This window comes from Chelonoidis abingdonii, chromosome 7, assembly GCF_003597395.2.
Source record: "Chelonoidis abingdonii isolate Lonesome George chromosome 7, CheloAbing_2.0, whole genome shotgun sequence".
Taxonomy (NCBI): Eukaryota; Metazoa; Chordata; order Testudines; family Testudinidae; genus Chelonoidis; species Chelonoidis abingdonii.
Window position 1 is genome coordinate 23,079,982 of NC_133775.1, and position 22,146 is coordinate 23,102,127.

Below are 22,146 nucleotides of genomic sequence, written 5' to 3' on the forward strand. Positions count from 1 at the left end.
TTATATTTCCTAGTGACTTATCTTTGGTCACGTGATAGCTCTCTCTCTCACAGCCTTAATAACTGTTCCATGTACCAACCATACTACAATTTTGTGTATATTACAGTGGTGGGATCCAATTTTCTCAGCCCTAGGGCCAAATATTTTTTCAAAATGGTCAGGAGACCACAATCAGTACTTGGGGCAGAGAGGAGGGGGCACATTCTATGCCCTGTTCTGCTGCCTTTACACACTGGGGATTCCCCTAGACCATGGGAATCCCCACATATTTAGAGACAGGTTAGCCCAGGGGAGTGCAAACTATGGCCCATGGGCCACATCCGGCCTGTGGGACCATCCTGCCTGGCCCCTGAGCTCCTGGCCCAGGAGGCTCGCCCCATGCCCCTCCCCCGCTGTTCCCCTTCACCCACAGCCTCAGCTCGCTCGCTCCACCACTGGCACAACGCTCAGTGGTGGGGCTGTGAGCTCCTGGGGGGTAGCACAGCTGCAGAGCCCGGCCTGATCCCATGCTCTGTACTGCATGGTGGTGGCGGCAGCAGCAGCGTGGCCCGGCTCCAGCCAGGAGGCACGGCTGTAGTGCCACCAGCCAGCGGTGCGCCAGGCAACGTGGCAAGGGGAGATGGAGCAGGGGAGGTTGAATAGAGGGCAGGGGAGTTCGGGGCAGTAGTCAGGGGGCAGGAGTGTGGATGGTGGTCAGGGGAGAAATGGGGTTGAATGGGGGCAGGGGTCTTGGGGGCGAAGTCAGGAAAGAGGGGCGGGTTGATGGGGTGGCAGGGTGAAGTCAGGAGCAGGGGTTCCAGGGGCAGTCACGGGACAGGGAGAAGGGGTGGTTGGATGGGGCAGGGGTCCCAGAGGGGCCAAAAGGGAATGGGGGTGGTTCGATGGGGCATGAGTCCCAGGGGGTAGGAGGCAGATAGGAGGTGGGGTCCAGGCCACGACTCCCTCCCCTAACCTGCCCTCCATACAATTTACAAAACCCGATGCGGCCCTCAGGCCAAAAAGTTTGCCCGCCCCGAGCTAGCTAGTTCCTACTCTTCTCTCCTACAGTCCTTAGCTGGAAACAGGAAGATGGAGTGGCAGGAGTGCACTGCATTCCAGGTATCCTTAGCTAGCACATAGTTCCTAGACAACTGTTGGGAGCTGTAGAAAACCAGAGCTACCCAGGTTCCTCCAGCCTTTGCTGGAGCAGAGATCCAGTGACCTACAGCTGGCTGTGTCGTGCTGATGTTTCTCAGCTTCTACTTGTTATCTGTTTTGGACTGCCCAGGGGGACTTCAACAGGTGCTTCCCTAGACTCAGGCAGAACCTATTGATCTTCCATCCTGTTCTGCGTGGGGCTCCCACAGCCCAGTATGGAAGAAAGAAATTGATCAGACAGAGCTACTGTCATAAGTAGATAGGCAAGGGTTAAATTTTCTTTACCTGTAAAGGGGGAACCAAACACCTGACCAGAGGACCAAACAGAGAACTGGATTTTTTTAAAAGTCAGGGGTGGGAATTGGGGACTCTGGGTCTTTTGTTTCTCCCGGCTATGGAGTGAAACAGCTTTTCCTCTAACTCCAATCTTTCTTTATAACATTCGTCTACCAAAGTGTGAGTACAAAGGCAACAAGGCAATAGGCTGTTATATGCTTTGTGTTGTATTTACATGTGTGTTGATTTTGCTGGACTGATTTAAATTGGCTATCTTTTAAATCAGACTGTTTATTCCTATTTATAAGCCATATCCCTGTATCTGATCATTTTAATGCAACGTGTTCAGTTTAATGTATATTTCTTTTTATATAAACGTTTCTTTTTAAAACTTGTGGGAGTTTTTTTTCCTAGTGAGCAAGGGGATAGAAATCTCTCGTGCCTGAGCTCTGTCTACTCTGTGACAGGCTAGGGGGGAGGCTGTGTTTTACTTTCCTATTGTCCCAGGGCGGGAAAAAGCTATAGGGGAAAGAGGTAGGATTAGCTCTGTTTCCCTGTGCTTGAGTTTTGTCTCTTTGGGGAAGAAAGGAGACAGGTTTTCTTGGTATTGTGATGTAAAGAGATTACATCAACTCCCTCAGGTTGCTCAGAGGGAGGGGGAAGGGAAGGAAGGTATTTCCCTTGCCGGTAAGACTCAGACTTCTGGGTCTTGGGGGTCTCTCCAGGGGAAGTTGGGGAGATCAGAGAAGGAGTCCCCCAAGGAAAGGTTTGGGGAACCCGAGAGGGGTCCAAAACCCTGAAAAAACTTCGGATGGTGGCAGCGATATTAGATCCAAGCTGGTAAAAGCTTGAGGAAGGTCATAGTAAGCACCCAGATTTTGGACGCTAAGGTCCAGATTTGAGACAGACGCTTATCACAGCTACTCTCTCCTCTCTTCCCTTATGTAGCAGGCAGCCAGCAGGGGACCTGCTGAACAGCAGCTATAGCATGGTTCAGCCTCTCAAAGTGTTTCCAGCACACAGTAACTCCCTACTACATGGGCTGCAAGAGAAATGGTGGAAAGACTTTGGAGAGAGAGCATCTCCTACCACCTCTCCATAGAGATAAGGCTGATTCAGACACTTTAGTCTAAAATTGCGGGGCATAGCTCAGACAGCACATATTCAATTCATAATCACATGCGCATTACTTCTTAACTGGTCTCAACAGCTGCTGTTCAGAGCTTCAGAATATGCAAATAGCCTTCAAGCCACTAAATGGACACCACTGTATTACAGTATATTTCTACTATCATATAGGACAAGTTCTTTGATAGAGAGGTGATTTGCAATATTAGATTTGATTTCAGTTGTACAGGGACTGACTTATGTGAAATATCCAATATGATAAATGATGTAATTTATGAATGGTAATAGCCTATATTTTAGTGTGAACCATGTCACATTCAACATAAGATGTGTTTATTTCAAGAATATAATGTACAACTCATCAGGAATATAGACTTCAATTGTTAACATTTTCATTTAAATATGACAGGCATTCACAGATATGGTTTTTTTTAAAAAGACAAATGACACTGTAATTATCCAAAGCTAAGGTTATGCTGGAAGTTCCTGTGTCAAGCTAAACATTTTAATGGGTAGCATCAGAGCCACAGAGGAACAAACAAACATTGAGTGTTAAGCTCCCTGTCAAACTTCTTTTAGATAATTAAAAAATAGTAAATTGATATTTTGCAGTTTGAATACCAAATCACTGAAGCCATATTTTCTTAGTACACATTATAACTATTTGCTCACACCTAGACTCCCAACAGCACATCTCAGTAGCTTGTAATTGCATTTAATAATTACACTGAGCATACTCTACACATTTTAAAAAGATTTTCACCCTTCAGGCAGAGGAGTGCCCACCAGTTGGTAATTAATAACTGTTAAGGACCTTTCAGGCTAGCGTGATATCATCAAGAAATACCACAGTGTTGACACAACAGTCATCCATCTGAACGTCTCAAACAAGACAGCATTTCCCCTCAATCCTCATTTAACGCCAATGTACTACAGTACCAGCATGTCTCTTCTTTTGCAAACAGAAGTTGGCTTGTTTTATTATTTCTTTGTTTGATACAGAAGGGGAGGCAGGGAAAAGAGTCAGAGGAAAAAACAGTAGTAAAATTAAAGCCTTATGAATTACTGTAATATAGACAACTTCATCAGTAAATACATAAGACTGATGAACATTTGGATTAATCACTTACCATTCCGGACATTAACTGTTAGAAGTAAAGGCTTTCCCACTCCCCACATTAAACATGAAACCCCCAATTTTCATTTTCCCTACATCCCATCCAAACTTCAACACTAAGACTAAATCTATGGTGAACAAAATCCGCATATCATCAGAACTATTTTACCTGGGCACTTTGATGATTTTATTCCACTGACTAGCTCATATTTTTAGTGACGTCTTCTAGCCTTCTGACAGATTAAAGACCTTCAAAATAGGCATTATCAAAGGTTACTCTATGGTTTTGTCGCTGAGAAATATTGCACAGGTTAACTTCACTGTTTTTAAATATTTCTAGTTCAATTGATTCCAACCCACTCTATAGATCAGAATATAAAAAGGCCACCAGACCATGGGTCAGCCCAATGATCCATCTAGCCCAGTATTCTGCGTTCCAACAGTGGCCAGCGCCTGATGTTTCAAAGGGAATGAAAAGAACAGGGTAGTTATCAAGTGATCCATCCCGTGTCATCCAGCCCTAGCTTCTGGCAGTCAGAGTTTTAGGGACACCCAGAGCATGGGGTTGTGTCCCTGGCTATTTTGGCTAATAGCCACTGATGAATTATCTTCCATGAACTTATCCAATTCTTTTTTAATTTAGTTGCAATTTTATCTTTCACAAGATCTGCTGGCAATGAGTTCCAGAGATTGACTGTACATTGTGTGAAAAAGGACTTCCATATGTTTGTTTTAAAACTGCTTCCTGTTAATTTCATGGGGTGACCTCTGGTTCTAGTGTTATGCAAAGAGGAAAATAGCACTTCCTTATTCACTTTCTCCACACAAATCATGATTTTATAGACCTCTATCATATCCCCCTTAGTTGTCTCTTTTCTAAAATGAACAGTCTCAGTCTTTTTAATCTCTCCTTATATAGGACACGTTCCTTACCATAATCATTTTTGTTGCCCTTCTCTGTATTTTTTCCATTTAATACATCATTTTTGAGATGGGGCAATCCAAATTGCACATAGTATTTAAGGTGTTGGCATACCATGGATTTATACAGTGACATGATAATTTCTGTCTTATCTATCTCTTTCCTAATGGTTTTCAATGTTTCCTGTCCTTTAGACTAGTCAAGGAATGAGCCCAAACAAGAGGTGAACTTGAGCAGCACTGAGGTTTGTTTATTGGTGTGAGTTGAGCTTGCCTAATACAGCTATACTCACACACACATCACATTCATGTTGGCCAGCTGCACATGCAGGCATGGATTGATTTTGATTTTGCAGGTGGCTGAGGCTGACCAAGTGACAACTGCCCGGAGATCAGCCGCAAGGTGACGAGAGTACCTGAAGTCACTTCAGATCCACGGGAGGGCCCTACTGCTTCTGGCCTGGTCCCGAGTTTAGCATGCTGTTACATTTCCCTGTTGGTACCCCTGACCTGGCTGCACGTCTCGAGATTTATACCGCCATTGGCTGTCACTCACACTATCTCACTCATTCCTTACATTAATTGATTACATATTCATCAGCATGAATATGATTATATAGACCAATGCAGCTTTAATCAAGCATCTAACATCATTGGAGACTTTCCTATTATGCCGTTACAAAGCCACAAACAGTGGAAACTGTGCAGACTACACTCGAAAGGGCAAATGGGGAAGGGAGGACGCGTCCGACTACTCTTAACATTGTTAGATTTTTTGACTGCTGCTGCACACTGAGCAGATGTTTTTAGAGAACTATCCACAATGACTCCAACATCTCTTTCTTGAGTGGTAACAGCTAATTTAGAACCCATCATTTTGAATATATAGTTGAGATGTTTTCCAATGTGCATTACTTTGCATTTATCAACACTGAATTTCATCTGCCATTGTGTTGCCCAGTCATCCAGTTTTGTGAGATCCATTTGTAACACTTCACAGTCAGCTTTGAACTTAATTATCCTGAGTAATTTTGCGTCATGTGCAAATGTTGCTACTCCTGTGTTCACTCTCTTTTCCAGATCATTTATGAATATGTTGAACAGCACTGGTCCCAGTACAGATCCTTGGGGGATCCTGCTCTTTACCGCTCTCTATTGTTAAAACTGACCATTTAATCCTACCCTTCATTACCCTTCATCTTTTAACCAGTTAATGATCCACAAGAGGACCATTCCTCTTATCCCACAACTTCTTATTTTGCTTAAGAGCCCTTTGACATGAGACATTGTCAAACGTTTTCTGAAAGTCCAAGTACACTATATCAACTGGATCAGATTTGTCCACATGCTTGTTGACACCCTCAAAGAATTCTAATAGATCGGTGAAGCATGATTTCCCTTTACAAAAGCAGTGTTGACCCTTCCCCAACATGTCATGCTAATCTGTGTGTCTGATAATTCTGTTCTTTACTATAGTTTCAATCCATTTGCCCAGTACCGAAGTTAGGTTTACTGGTCTGTAATTGCCAGGATTGCCTCTGGAGCGTTTTTTTTTTTTTTATTTAAAATCAGTGTTACATTAGCTCTTCTCCAGTCATCTGGTACCAAGGCTAATTTAAGTGATTGGTTACATACCACAGTTAGTAGTTCTGCAATTTCATATCTGAGTTTCTTCAGAATGGGTGAATAACATCTGGTCCTGGTGACTTACTACTGTTAATTTTATCAGTTTGTTTTGAAACCTCCTCTTTGGCATAAGAACAGCGATACTGGGTCAGACCCAAGGTCCATCTAGCCCAGTGTCCTGTCTTCTGACAGTGGCCAATGCCACAGAGAGAATGAATAGAACAGGTAATCATCAAGTGATTCCCATTCCCAGCTTTTGGCAAACAGAAGCTAGGGAGACCATCCCATTGGCTCCTCAATCTAGGATGGTTTAGTCCTTACGTGGCCAATTTACTGACAGAAGCTAAAATAAGTTAATCAAGTGTGTGACTGTGGTCCTAGTGGGGAGCCAGCTGTGGTCACTCAATTAGGGTGAACTGCAAAGAATGGGGCAGACAAAGCTGCTGGATATTCCAATACTTAGATTCACCAAACCAGCATAAAACAGCTTCTTTATTATCTTACTGGTTACTCAGAAGTCCAACAACACAGTTCCCTTAAGGTGATCCAGCCTTAGGCCTCCATCCAGGTACCCAAGTCAAATATGATGAAAATTTCTGTAGATCTTATTTCATCATAAAAAGAAAAGGTTCTATCAACCCCAAAGGATCAGACACATTACCTCCCAGGTTAATGAATGTTTCATATCTTACCCAAATACACGCTACAGCCAATTCTTATTAACTAAACTAACATTTATTAAAAAAACGAGAGAGAGAGAGAGAGACAATGGTTAAAATATCAATATACATACAGACATGAGTTCAATTCATTGAGGTGTAGATTCATAGCAGAGATGGTGAGCTTCATAGCAGCAAAGAGTTCCTTTAGAATTCAGGTCATAGTCCAATGTCCAAATCTCAGATTCAGGGTGTAACTAGGACCTCAGTCTTGCGACTCAAAGTTCCCCTGATGAAGTCTAAGCAGATCTGAGATGACAGAATCAGGACCCAAAGATCTTTTATACAATTTCGTGTCTTTTGACAAGTCGGAATTCCTCAGGGAACACAAGGTAATTATCCTGACTTTGAAGGAGGTCCCTCACCGGTACTTAGCTATACTAATAAGGCCATTTGCTTGTTCCTCCACCATTCTCAGTACATTTAAAGATGAATACTGAGATATCCCATGTTTACAATTCATTTACATGATAGGATGTTCTTTTGGCCTCTGAATTATCAGAATACAGCATAGATAGGGACTGTTGATTACATTGTCCACCCTACTCATATACATGTAAATACAGAAAAACATAAACATTATCTCCCTACATGTCTTTTGAGGGTTATTTATTCTGCAGGATGTTTAACCCTTTCTAGCCATGCGTCACATAGTGTTACTCCAATGTAAGTGTGGTTTGCACTGGTTTAATTAGGCTGATTTTAAAATAGATTTAGCTAAACCAGTGAAACTTTTCTTGTATAGACAAGGCCTAAGGAAACGTGTACCACTTCTTTAGAACAGGATAGGAAGCTGGGCAAGTGGGAAGGAAGATTTTAGGGAAATCGTTACAGTAAAGCAGAAAGAGAGGGAGAGAGTAGGAATAGGGAGATTACTGTTTCACGTATCCTAATGATGTTCCCTGTTCAGTATTAATAGAAAGTGACGTCTCCTGTGATTCTTTCCCATTGCCACAAGCAAGCCATCACCATCACAAAGAAGCTACTGTCACCAGAATTACCTTCCCCCATGTAACGTGCAAACACTGTTTAAAAATGACTAGCGACTTTCCAGACCATGCACTGAAGATGCAACTGATGATGTGTATCAATTGATTCAAGTTAGAAAAATGTTTTAATTTACCTCTTTGCAGAAAATTATCAACTTCTACATAAAATTAGCAGCTTTGGCATAAAAGCCAGCACTTTAATTATAAAAATTAATATTTTGGACTGCCAAACCTGACACAGCTTTTGTATTTCACCCAATTTAACAAAGAAATATGAAAAAAAAAGTAAGTATGAAAAGAGCTCTGAGTTATAACAGCACCTGGGTGATGTAATATTTCCTAAATGTCTCCAAATTATTCCTAAGTAGTGCTTATTTTAATAATATCGACCATTGTCCACTGACGAATACTGTAAAAGTAACTAAAGTCATGTCAGACCACTAGATGAAGAACCATCAACTTAACAGTGATTGTCTAAAGTTTGTTTACATTACATTATTTGATTTTCACTGCCCTAACTTGATTTTCATGATTCAAGAAAGTAAAAGCATAAGTCCAGTAGGAGACAAAAATTTTGTGTAGCCAATTGTTTCGTATAATAATTTAATAGAAGATTTATGTTTGTGGTTAAGCATAATCAATGCATGATGGATAGGTTTAAGTAGGATCGGATCATAGTAGTATAAAGGTTGATAAGCATTTATGAATGATGAGTGTGTATTAGGTATATACGCATACGCATAAGCAAAGTAAGACTGTAATGCAAGGGTTATAGGCTGAGGTCTGTAAGATTTTAACTTAGCCATACTAGAGCTCAGCCCTAAGGACGGTTGACATAAATATGTGACCTAGGAATAACCCTGTATCAATAAATTACAAGATTACTCTAAAGAATATGGCAATGGATGTTGTTTGGGAAAATATACCACAACGTATCCATCTAGACCACATGACCCCTGATTGCACCATCATAGATGCACAAAAAGAATAAAGGGAACTAAGGGGATAGCCAATGAGAAATGGGGCACCCATAAATCAGTGAGGGAGGGAAGTATGGATAAGGAAAAAGGGGTTGGAACCCTTATGCATATGTATGATACTTAGTGAGTATAAATGTGACCCAGAATAAAAGGTTTTGGCACGCCTGTGCATGTAGGGAAGAAACCCACAGGGAGATGCCAGGATGACGTTTATAACAATGATCAACAGAATGACTGACGGACACTCCAGAGTCCCACTGCAGGAGATGTGAGGGATGCTGGTTATAGTAAAGTGTTTAGTCCTAGCTGGCTGTTGTTATATTTTACTATTTGAGAGATTGTTTCTCTGTTTACTGAACGTGTTAATAAAGGAACTTGTAATAAACTGGAATTGTTTCTTGTGTGCTCCTAGGGTCTCTTATTACTACTAATATTCCTGATGCTCTAGCCTTCAGGAGACTGAATAATTAACCAGTGCAGTCTAAGATTAATCAGTAGTCAATGCACTCATCCATAACTACAGCGCACTCATCCATAACTACAGCTATATTTGAAACATTTAGATAATTCAAATGACAGAAACTGAAGAATAGCACCAATTGATATTTCTTTAAAAGTTTACATTCATTGTGGACAAAGGATGTTCTCCCTTGGAATTATTACTTCAAACATTATAGTGAACAACAAACAAGGAGGGATTTCCCTGTCAATCAAGTATCAGGTAGACAAATTTAGAGCCCAGAGGGAAGTCAAGGACACTTGTTCAATGAGTGATAGAAAAAACAAAGGAAGTTGAAAGGATAAAGATACATTTCATATTGCCTTGAACATGTGACTAGATTGAGAGAGAGAAAGGGTGTATGAGGTAATATCTTTTATTCAACGAGACACACTGTGTAAGTGCAAAAGCTCATCTTTCACCAACAGAAGTTGATCCAATAAAAGATATTACCACCTTATCGTTCTCATATCCTGGGACTGACACAGCCAGGGCTCTCCTTATCCATACACAAACTACGCAGCTGCATAAGGCAACAAGAAATTTGGGGCAGCAAATTGCCCCAAATTTCCTGGTGCCCTACACAGCTGCTTGCTGCTCCAGTGGCCAGCCCAAACCCCTGGCCAGCTGAGCCAGCCAGGAAAGCTGCCCCGGCCCCTGCTCTGCCCCTTTCCCAAAGCCCCCACCCCTGCTCTGCCCTGCCTCTCCCCCACTACACCCCTTCCCCTGAGCTAGGTCCAGGGGACTGCAGCAGGGGTCAGGTGTGCCCTGCACTCACAGAGCAGCAGGAAGTGTAGCGACCTGGCCCCAGCCCACTCCACCAGTGGTGCTGGGGGGCAGTTCCTCCCTTCCCCACAAATCCTTAGGCTGGGAGCCAGGAGGCAGAGCGGAGCAGGCTGTGGCTGGGTCACTCCACTTCCCACCACCCTGTCAGTGTGGGGTCGGGCCACCCTGCAATCACCACCCGGCCCCAACCCGCTCTGCTCTGCCAGCTCATGCTGGGGGGCAGTTTCCCCCGTCCCCCAAGCCTGCTCCTGCACAAAATGCACCTGGTGTGTAGGGCACCAAAATGTCTAGGGATGGCCCTGAACACAGCTACCATAATGCTATATTTATATGGCTGTAGAAATAGTTTATGGTAAGACAATGTATGCTGAAGTACTTTAAACTGGCCACTGAAACAACTGCTAGGGTAGCTGCCACATACACTTTTTCCCCCCTGGAATCTAGCCATCACCTCCTCCTCTGTTTATTCTGTGAGGCCCTGGCCCTGCACCATTAAGGTCAAAGGGAGCTTTGCTATTAACTTTAGTGAGCTTATGTCTGAACTTTTAGCTTTTACTTTTTCATTCATATACTGACTGCCTCTTTCTTCCCAGAATGGTGAAAACTGTTTTCAGTTTGCAAGTTCCAGCTAACCACATTAAGTCTACACTGGCAGAAAAGGTGTCAGGTAGATTTCCTGGGCCATAGTACCACAAGCCTGCAGATACCCCATCCCCTACAAATAAGAAATTGGAACTTTCTGCAGCTGTTCTGAAAGAACAACTCCCTTGGTTGGCCAGTCTCTCTTACAGCTCTTTCCTGTTCCTGCCTCCCACTAGCTTTCTCCAGCACCCTACAGCAAAAGCCCCTTTCAGTTCTGCACACACAGACACCATACAGGTCAGAAACTAGCTTTTTCAGGAGAGTGGGACTGTCTTCTAAAGAAATGTATCCCCTGATAAGTGAACATCCAAATCATGGCTGATATCCAAACTGGTCTGTAAAACATGTGACATGACAAAATTATTAATCTTTCCAAGAAGTTAAAGACCTGAGGCCTTGTTCTCTTTTATACCAGAAGTAACTCCACTTACATGAATGGAGTTACATTCATTTGAGAGGAAAATGAGTCCCCAGTACAGTAGCCAACTAAGAAGAAAGTCTTCATTCTCAGTATTTATTATGAATATAAAGAACATCCTTCTTTGACAATAGTTTAAACAATAAAATATGCACTTTCCATGTACATAATGAAAGATCAGTAAAGACACAATGGTAAAATAGATTATGTCTGACTTGGATGTTCTCTCAGGGGAATAAGTTATTTTGCATATTGTTGACTATATAAAACGAGATTACTTTTATGTAACTTTAACTACTACATCATAGATGTACAGGAAAAAGAACTGTCTGATTTAGTATAACATTTATTCAAAGATTGAAAAATCCCAGAATACTGTACACAAATACATTATATATTTACTTTGTATTTGCATAACTACAAAACTATTGGCAATTTCTGCAAGAGATATTGCATGTTAGTAGTAACAGTTTTGTCTAGGAAAAATCTAACAGTTAAATACTCTCTGTTTTAATTATGCATGACTAATGATAGCTGTTTGCCTGTTTGACCATCGGATCATATGCTGTTGCCAAGGGAAAATCTTTTTAAAGAGAGATTGACTGTTTTTCCTCTTATAAAGGAAAACATTTTTTTTGTTATCTTTTTATTCCTAACTCAGCTTTGCAGCTTCAAAAAACAAACTTCATCCATTCATGATGCCATACATCTGAAACATTGGCCACATAACCCCAAAAGTTACCTCTCCAAGCTAAATATATAGGAGATGAAAATGCAACCGCTTCATTAACAATTAAACCCAGCCTAATTGCATATCTTACTTGTTGTGGTGTGTACACAGAACTTGTTAATGGGCAGTGCTCACTATCACAGAAATTTCTATCTCTACCAGTTGAACAACTGAAAATAGCCTACCACCCCACTCAGGAGTATAGGTCATGTCAAATACAGCTGTCTGCCACACATGTACTTTTTCTCCATATGCTGTAAAAATGAGACACATGTTAAGGCAAGACCATTTTAAGAATTTTAAAATGATGTTTAAACATTTTACTTGGACTATTTTACATATACCTCCTCATGTAAATCCAGGTGCCTCAATTAATCTTGCCTGTTCTGAGGACTCAGTTGTAAATTTTAGTAGGAAATTAAACTTTTGCCAAGAGGATGAGGAAACATTTTTCTTCTTGGTTGATTCTTAAAAAGTGGCAGCTACCCAGGGTTCTGCACTGTTAAATTAACAGGTAGAGAGTTCTTGTGTGATTGTCTCAAGTATTTATAAGATCAACTCATGCACCTGGCCACATCCTTGATTTGGTGTTTGGATTCGGATTGGAGAAATAGAAATTTTGCCTCTGTGATGAGTTATCGCCTATGATTTAAAGGAGGGTTTGCCTTTCCAATCAGGACAAGGAACTTGTTTGAAGGTCTATTCTCAAAGGCTAACAGAATCAGAGTTTTTAAGAGAACTATGAAGAACTTCTCTATATTTTCAACTGGCTACCATTAATAGCTTAGTATAGGACCGTGTAACAATATTTTGCTCTCTATTCTCTTCTAGAGCCAAGAGCATTCTGTTTGCCAACTTTATCTTTTCAGGTCATCTTGGTTTACAGATGAAGCAAGAGGAAAGATGACTAGAGAGCCATTGGTGGAAGTGTCTATGTGAATCTGGTCAACTGCATCATAGATTTTTTTTTCTAAGCTTTAAGTGATGGCTATGCAGGAGATAAATGTGAAGGTTATCAGCAAAATCTCAGACAGTGGATGTCTCTCCAGTTCTGGACATCTAGATTAATCCAGGCTGTCTTCACTTGATTGCAGATTTAAATCCCACTAGTTGTGTGTACATTGAAGTATTTTTCTGAAAAATCATTCAGATTCAGGCCAAACTATCTTCTCCTTCAGCTGTTGAGGAGCAATCTCTCAAGGGGACAAATACAAGGTCTTCACTGTTTGAGTTATGCATGTATTACTCCCTGAGTTACTGGAGGGTGGAAGGAGGACATGCCCTTCTTGGCTGCTGACAATCAGTGGCTTTAATTATTGGTGAAGATGGTCAGTGCACCTATTCAGGAGGGCAGAATGCCATCTTGAAAGGAAATGGTCAACTCAAGATTAAAATATTGTAATCCACTCCACATAGTTACATTTTAAGTCTGCCCCTGGGATGTACTGTAAACTATTTGGCTGTGTAGAGCAGGGATCGGCAGTCTTTGGCACGTGGCCCCCCAGGCTAAGCACCCTGGCGGGCCTGGCCAGTTTGTTTACCTACTGCGTCCACAGGTTCAGCAGATTGCGGCTCCCACTGGCCGCAGTTCACCGCTCCAGGCCAATGGGGGCTGCGGGAAGCGGCGTGCACCGAGGGATGTGCTGGCCACCACTTCCCACTGCCCCATTGGCCTAGAGTGGGAGCCAAAATCGGTCAAACCGGTGGATGTGGCAGGTAAACAAACTGGCCCGGCCCCCAGGTAAGCACCCTGGTGGGCCACGTGCCAAAGGTTGCTGATCCCTGATATAGAGTCTAACCCTGGGACGTTCCTTGTACTCCATTCAAGGATCAGAATCATGGAGCTCCAGGAGTCCCTGTGTAGGGAGATTTTGCATACTCTGCCTAGTGGCAGGTTTCCACAGCTCACTGATTATGTGAATTGTTGGTGTGCTAGAGGTGTGGCCAAGGTATCCATGCAATGTATGGATCCACTGAATCACATCCCTGTTGGGAGTGGAAGCAGCAGGCCAATCCAATACTCCTCTCCATAGCCAGTAATGGAGGCCAGGGCCCAGATGGACAAAGAGCCTGAATCCCTGGAATTGATTCTTCTATCTCCTATTCTCCAAGATTTGGGTTATAGTCCACTCTTGTGCATAATGACAAGAAGAAAGTAATTAATAATGTTAAAGCCTTCTTTTTCTTTTTTATATAAAACAGCACGTCTTGAATGGATCAAATTCCACCACTCATGTCTTACTGATTCCTTATTCTGTGATAGAATTTAGAGGAACTATATGAAACATTTATGATACACGCAATAAATAATTGTGGAGCAAATTAAGAATAGTTTAACTACTTGTACAATTTTCAAGTGCCATAAGGTGCTCATCTCATAATTGGCAGAGATTTGGAATGTTAAAACTTGCTTAAGCGACCTCTTAGTTTTACAGATCTAACTATGGGAAAGTGTATTTATATTTTCTGAAAGATCCAAGAAAAGATTCAAGCAGCAGATTAATGTATGAGCCAAAAATGTAGAAGGAGCAGAGATGTCAAGCAAATTCCCTATTAATAAATGTGAAGCAAGTAGGAAAGATAAAATAGCAAAGAATTTAAACACATACAACAGCTGTGTGGACATGCATCAAGGGGACTCTAATGATAATACATGTAATCTCATCTAAAATATGCTGGGCCAGTTACTTAGAGGCATATTCTGCTATCAGAACTCTCATTCACTTCACTAGAAATTCAGCATTTGGAATGATGGTGGAGTAATGACATTGGTGGACATGTCAGAGGCTTTCCACCTGTATGTGCATTGGTGTTCCTTTGCTGAACACTACCAGATTTACAGGCCAATTTCTTTTCGGGAAACAACGTTGGTGCCAGAGATCAAAATTTTGAGAAGTGACTAAGTGACTTGGGAACCTAGTCTCATTGACTATCAATAGGATTTAGAGTCCTATGAAGATTACACGCTTCTTATATTTTTTACCAAAAATCTTAGGATGTTTCCTAGTGAAAAATTTACATTATGCACACAGTACCTTCAGCAAAGATGGTGAGAACAGCAGCAAGACTACATATATTAGTGTGCCCCCCATACTTTTCTGTAACCAGAAAAACAGGTCCCTCTTGAATAATCCTTGGCGTCTGTCATGTGACATGACTGTCCTCTGCACTATCATCTCAGCCCAAAGTCACAAGGTACAACAACACAGAGGCTATTATTGCAAACACTGAGATGAGCTAATATAGATTTGGGCTGGGTATTAACTCTGAACTCGTCAGCCGGGTTAGACCATAAGTGACATCTCCTCGAGTTAGTTTCTCTACAATCTTCATCCAGACAAAAGAATGCCTAATCCACGCAACAGTCTTTAACAACCGCTTATGTGTGGTGGCTGCAGCCAGCTGTTTTTAAGTCCATTGGGCAAAGCTCACCAGCTACATCTACACCAAGATTTTTCAGACTCATAATTCCAAGGGGGTTTCAACTCCTCCAGTGTTAGCACTGGTAGAGATTGCAATATAGACAAGGTTAATGCATTTTTAACCATTTTCCTATAAAACCATGGTAAAACACACACCAGAGTCCACTTAAACACCTGTGTTATAGCTCCTACCAATGCTCCTTCCAATGAAGCTAGAGCCATGCATCTAAAAATTCTTAGTTTAGACAAGAACTCCATATTTAACTCTCTGGATGGAAAGCATCAATTATTGTATAGTACTCCAACAATTTAAAACATTAATTTCATTACCAGTTTTCCCACATTTGTATAAAGGAAAACAAACACTTCTATCTACTTTCTAAAATAGGGTGACTTGTGAATTTCATTCTCTCATTACATAAAAAAATCAGATGAATCATTGAAAAGGATTCACTTAGATACTTGAATTTGAAAAAGAAATGAAGAGCAAATTATCTTTACTTTTTCTAATCCCTGACATAAGTGTACAAAAGTAGGTCTAATATTTTTGGCTATTACAGGTTTAGATTTCAGATAATAAGAAAAGAAAAACTGAATTGCACTTTAAACTTGTTGGAAAGTAAATAAGTTATTTGGAGCAAATTTTACCCTAACTCACATTGGTGTAAACCCAGAATAGTTGCCCTGAAGTACAAATCTGGGTTTAAATTTACATCAGCAAAACAGTATAATGGGGCCCTTTTGTTGTTTCTGTTCATGAACTCATAAGAAAGATCAGGTCTGAAGAAATTATATTGTCATCTAGATAAGGATAGTCACAACTAGACTTTGAGTTACATATCTGTAGGTGGTCAAACTCATATATGCAGATATTTTAAAGGGATTATGTTTGCAATGTCCAGCAATGGGCAATTTAAGGACTCTTCTTTCAAAAATGTATAAGACTTTCTGCAATGTGTAAAATCTAGAGGGCCACATAAATAATCCACCTGCATACTAGGCTATTGTAGTCAGGTGCATATAAGAGTAAAATCCTCTCTCAGTTTTCCCCTGAAGTGTTATCAGCAGGGCAGTAAGTCCAGTAGAATGGTCGTTGGCAACAATACACAACATTCACCCTCCAGTAGTTCCTACAGCTGCACCCAGCAGTTTTTTTGGCAGGAAGCAGGTTCAGCAACAAGGAGACTGGTAGAGGGAGGCTCTGACAGTAACAAATACATAAGCAAGAGTCATTTGATCGTTGGAGAAATAGAGGCAAAAACATATTCATGACAGCTCTCCATCCTCAGTGTAAACTCAATTTAGCCTTAATTTGTCCCTTCCCAAAGTACTTTCTAAAATTGCAGTTTCTGTTGTTAAGATGTTGCAGACATGTTCCAAACCTTTGCTGCACAATCCTTTTGTACGATGGCTTTAAATGAGTCATGAGATAACTACACTGCATATATTTCTAAACGAATCATGATTGTATGCAGTATTTTTAGCAGTTAAAGATTTTTTGATACAACTTTTGTCTCATGCAATGCTTGGTCCTGGGGTGCTTGTATCAAAGTTTTGCTGACTTCATCAATGGGAGGAGTGCACACACATTGCAGGGTAGAATTCGGCCCTCTGGAATGAGGTGGCTTTTCTTTGTAAATGACATCATAGTAAATCATTAGGATGGCAATACTATTTTAATCTTTTTTTAAAAATCATTTTCCTTTTCAATTAGACTTGGATAAATAGTGGTCCAGTGAGTCTTTTCTTGGGTACAAGGGTCTGCCTGTGTGTGCTGCAGGATTACAGACAATCTTTGGGGGGAAAAAGACAGAGCCAAATTTCAAGTATGTAGATATTAGGCATCACTCCCCCCTGCTCAGACATGATACCTACTGAAGTTAAAGGGGGCTTGCTCTGAGTAATGAATTCTTAAGATTTTTGAACCAAAAAGTCATATTAGCCAACGAACAAAAGCTCTTAACAAGTTGGACAATTGGTCTGAAATCGACAAGAAGAAATTCAATAAAGACAAGTGCAAGGTACTACACTTAGGAAGAAAAAAAATTGAATGCACAATTACAAAATGGGGAACAACTGACTAGGAAGTAATATTGCTGGAAAAGATCTGGGAGTTATATTGGATAACAGACTGAATGAATCAACAATGTGATGCAGTTGCAAAAAGGCTAATAGACTCAGACTTTAAGGTCAGAAGGGACCATTATGATCATCTAGTCTGACCTCCTGCACAATGTAGGCCACAGAATCTCACCCAGCCACTCCTGTACAGGGCGCGGGGGGGGGGGGGGGGGGGGGCAAGAGGGGCAATTTTCCCCAGGCTCCACAGGGGCCCCCACAGTGGGGTTCTTCACCCGCTCCCGGGGGCCCAGAAAACTCTTGCGGGGCTAGGCCCCGGAGCTTCTTCCGCTCCCGGGCTTCGCCAGCAGGGGGGTCCTTCCGCTCTGAAGCGGGACCTGCCGCCGAAGTGCAACCCGGTCTTCGGCGGTAATTCGGCGGCGGGGGACCCTTCCGTTCCGGGACCTGCCGCCGAAGTGCCCCGAAGACCCGCGGCGGGGGCCCCCCACCACTGAATTACCGCTGAAGAGAGGGCTGCACTTCGGCGGCGGGTCCCACTTCGGCGGTAATTCACTGGCGGGGGCCCCCCGCCTGGGGTCTTCAGGGAACTTTGGCAGCGGGTCCTGGAACGGAAGGGCCCCCCGCCACCAAACAGGGCCGGCTCTAGACATTTTGCCCCGCGGAGGAGGCCCTGCCACTTGCCGGTCCCACGGCTCCGGTGGACCTCCCGCAGGCGTGCCTGCATATGCTCCACCGGAGCCGCGGGACCAGCGGACCCTCCACAGGCACGCCTGCGGGAGGTCCACCGGAGCCGCCTGCCGCCGACGGCCCCAGGCCCCCAGAATCCTCTGGGCAGCCCTGCTCCTGTAACAAACCCCTAACCTATGTCTGAGTTACTGAAGTCCTCAAATCATGGTTTAAAGACCTCAAGGTGTAGAGAGAATCCTCCAGCAAGTGACCCATGGCCCATGCTGCAGAGGAAGGCGAGAAACTTTCAGGGCCTCTGCCAGTCTGCCAACTCTACATGGCTTTTGGCCTTTCTCACTTAATCCCTATGTGTTCTGACCTCAGTAAAGTAGCTTTCCTTGCTAATCCCTCCTATTTTCCACTCCTTGTAGGTTTTCTGCTTTTTCTTAATCACCTTTAATCACCTTTAATACGCCTCCACACTTGCAAAATGAAAGGACAAACTAGTTATTTTACTTATGACACTTAGTGGTACTCTTCATCTGTAAATCTCTAAGCACTTAAAACATTTATTTTATATTTTTCAGATGAGGAAACTTAGAATCAGAGAGGTCCAGAACAAATTCATAGCAGTTCATAGAATCTGGTACCCTACCTACTGAAATATGTCACCTGCTTACTACAGTAGGACACCCTAAGTAGTATTTTCAGCTCCTAAGGATAACTTTGTTACAACACTGAGGGGCAAAATTCTGCCCTCGGATACACAGGTGCAACTCCATTTGCTTCAGTGGGAATGCATACACGTAAACTGAATACAGAATCTATTCCTAGCTGTCATGTGCAATTAAGTTAAATGGCACAGGCAAAATCACTTAAAAATGTTATAATCTTAAAAACTTGAACAGGAATGTATTCAGAGCAAGAGTATTAAAAATGCTTTGACTCTCAGATAATCAAGACACCTGTAAATCAAATGAATTAGCATAATCTCTCTCATCAGCTAGTAAAATGCTGACTCAAAAAGTGAGGAGAATGACTTGTAGAGTCTAACTCCTTTAAAAGGTGTTTTATGCTCAACACATTCATTAGAGGGTTTCTGCTTTTAACATGCAAAGTACAAAGGTAACTCCCTGGAGACCCCATTCCTGCAAAGGAGGGAATAACTAATGCAGATACAATCTGCAATCTGACACTAAGTGAGGAACCAACACACATACACCCACACACACCACACAATCAATGGTCAGCACTAACAGAAAAAAGATGCACAATACCAACTCGGAATCACACTTATACAGCTACCTAACAGTACTGCAATGTACATTTATCCAGAAAATCTAAATACAGTGGCCTGGGAGAGGTGGAAGAAGCTCATTTTTCTGAACGCAAATTAATCGCTTCATTGAACTCACTGGACTATGTATTTACAGAGCAATACTCTGTTTCCAGTGCCAAGACCTAATAAAAAACAAATTCCTTAGTTTCATTAATTAAAAAAGTTTCACGTGTATTCACGATATGAATATCCTCTGGGGAAAATTTCAAGAGGAGCAAAGAAGGTCTACATGAAAAGTCTCATTAAATGCGCTATGCTTCTTCTGTACCTCCTTTAGAAAATGCACTCCCTTAGTGATGGTGCATTGCTCCTCTAAAGTTATCTCATTACCTTGTAATACAGTAAACATCAAGCAGCAAGAAAACCTACTAAAGACATGAAAGAGCTAAAAATATGGATTTCATTAATAAGTCATCTATGTCTTTAAAGGGAGGGAAGAATGCTTTATATTGAGATGGAGGGACTATGAATACACCCCATATATTATTTCAGCACAAATTTGCTTTTGGCTTCCGAGCTCTATAGGTAAGTAGTGATGTGTACTCCATCCTTAATAGTATTCTCTTCCAAAACAGATATTCTCTCACTTACGAAATAAAAATGATTGTTTGACTTTAAAACTCCAATTTCATTTATGTATTCCATCTAGCTGCATGGGTATTGAGTTGCGAACTCACAATTTTAGGCCTCACAGAGTTTAATATACTATAGTGCTACTCTCTAGCTCTGAGACATCAATAGATAACCCTTTGAGTCACACAAATATTTATATTACTTTAATTTTTTAATGTAGGATTTTTTTTTTATTTTCCAGAACCACCAATGACACTCAGTACAGTATTTGTTTGAGTTCTGTCCTGAACTAAGAACTGCAACTCCTCAACTCTTGTTCTCTGTAAACTTTAAATCTGAAACTCTGAAAATAAAGATAGGAAATATAACAGCAAAATACGTCTGTCCACAAAAACAGAGAAACCAAAGCAAGTGAATTCATGATTTTAGAATGCCATAGGAAACTAACTACAGTATATTCCTATAAATAAAAAATTGCACTGCATAGACACTGGTTGTATTCTCAGCAGACACTTCATCAGAACACTCAAGGAAATCTTATGCAATATTTTCCAAGAAAATTGTGAAATCCATGAAAACTGTATCTGGCTAAGTCACTTTTTAATCTGGAAGCCTAAATCAGCTACTTCCAAAGGGAAAAGAAAATAGTCTATAGCCAAATAGTTTGTGGTTTAAAACTATTGCAGATTAAAGTCTAGACTTACAAAACGCAAGAAGATTCAGCCTATTCTTATCAAATCTGAAGTACTAAGAAAATGATTTTTTTAATTACTACAAAGTATCCTGACAAAGTAAAATGTATCAAAAAGCTAAATTTGAATTTTTTGCAGTTTTAAACTGAAGATTAATGAATTTGAGTCAAATAGAAGAAATCAGCTATATTAAGTACAGTGCACTACTACTGGTAAACAAATTTTGCACCAGCCAACTGGACTGGAAAAAAATATTGTTACCATATGGAATGCAAGCTTTATAAAGGGATGCAATAACTGAATTACCATAAGCATGTAGTCTCTTAATGGTGTAAAACTAGAACTCGCAGTTGTCATTGCAGGATGGTTCCTTTCATGTTAATCATTAGGAAACAAAAAAAGCTAAAATCATAGTATATACGTTTATAATACTGTGCAATCTTTAATGCCCCTTTACAACTGAGCAATATACTGGCAAGGAATGTTTGAATAGCAGATTCTAAAAGAGACATTAAAAACCATCATGTAGAATTTTTATCCAGCACTAGGGATTTCCAAACTTCCATAGACAAACTTACTATTCAAAAAGCAGGTACGTATTATTTGCATCCATCTGATGTTTAGCGAAAAGTCTTAGACATTCTTCTGTAATAAGGTATTTGCTGTCAACAGTTGTCTCAAAACATACATTAACTGAGCAGGGATTCTGAATTTATAACCCAAGGGCTAATCTGTATTCTTAAATTAGGTTTGGTTAAAATCTAAATATTTAAAGTAGCACATGATTTCCACCACCGATCAGGATTTAAGAGTTTCCTAATAGAATTACATACCACACCCACAGAATTAAATTACAGAGGCACTGGTCACTGGTTATAGAACAAAGACACCCAATGTTAATATTTAAAGATACACATCTGAAGATGTATTTTGAGACCATACAACTCAGACATACAGACTTGCACAGTGAATGAGAATACAGCAATTGCCTGAATAAGGTGTGTTCAAACATCGGAGGAGGGCAGTTATGAAGAATTGCTGAGATCTGTACACTGCTGTGTATCAATTTACATTAAAAAAAAACAGAATGAGCTTCTGTGAGTATCTCCTTCTGCAATTGCTTCGGTTTAGGGAGGTAACTGGGCTATAGCTGATCTCTGACGAGCCATTACATTTTGCAGAGGCAGTGGAGTGAGAGAAACAAGCCTTACGAAGAAAGTAGCAAACTTATTCCGGGGCAGGGGGGGAATTAAAAAAACTTCCCAAACTTAACAGAGTAGAAGAGTGCACGGCGTAGCAAAGGGAGACCATCTGAGAACTGCTACTATATCTAGAAATGGAGATACTGGGGAAAAATAATAGGGACACGCCTTTTAATTCCACTGAAATCCTGGGATGGCTCTGGAA

General features: G+C 41.2%; 1 protein-coding gene across 3 annotated transcripts in view; it reads right to left on the minus strand.

The window, feature by feature from the left end:
• Positions 1-22,146, minus strand: part of NEGR1 (neuronal growth regulator 1) — a 727,443-nt gene that overhangs the window by 704,622 nt on the left and 675 nt on the right. The gene's annotated exons all lie outside the window — the stretch shown is intronic.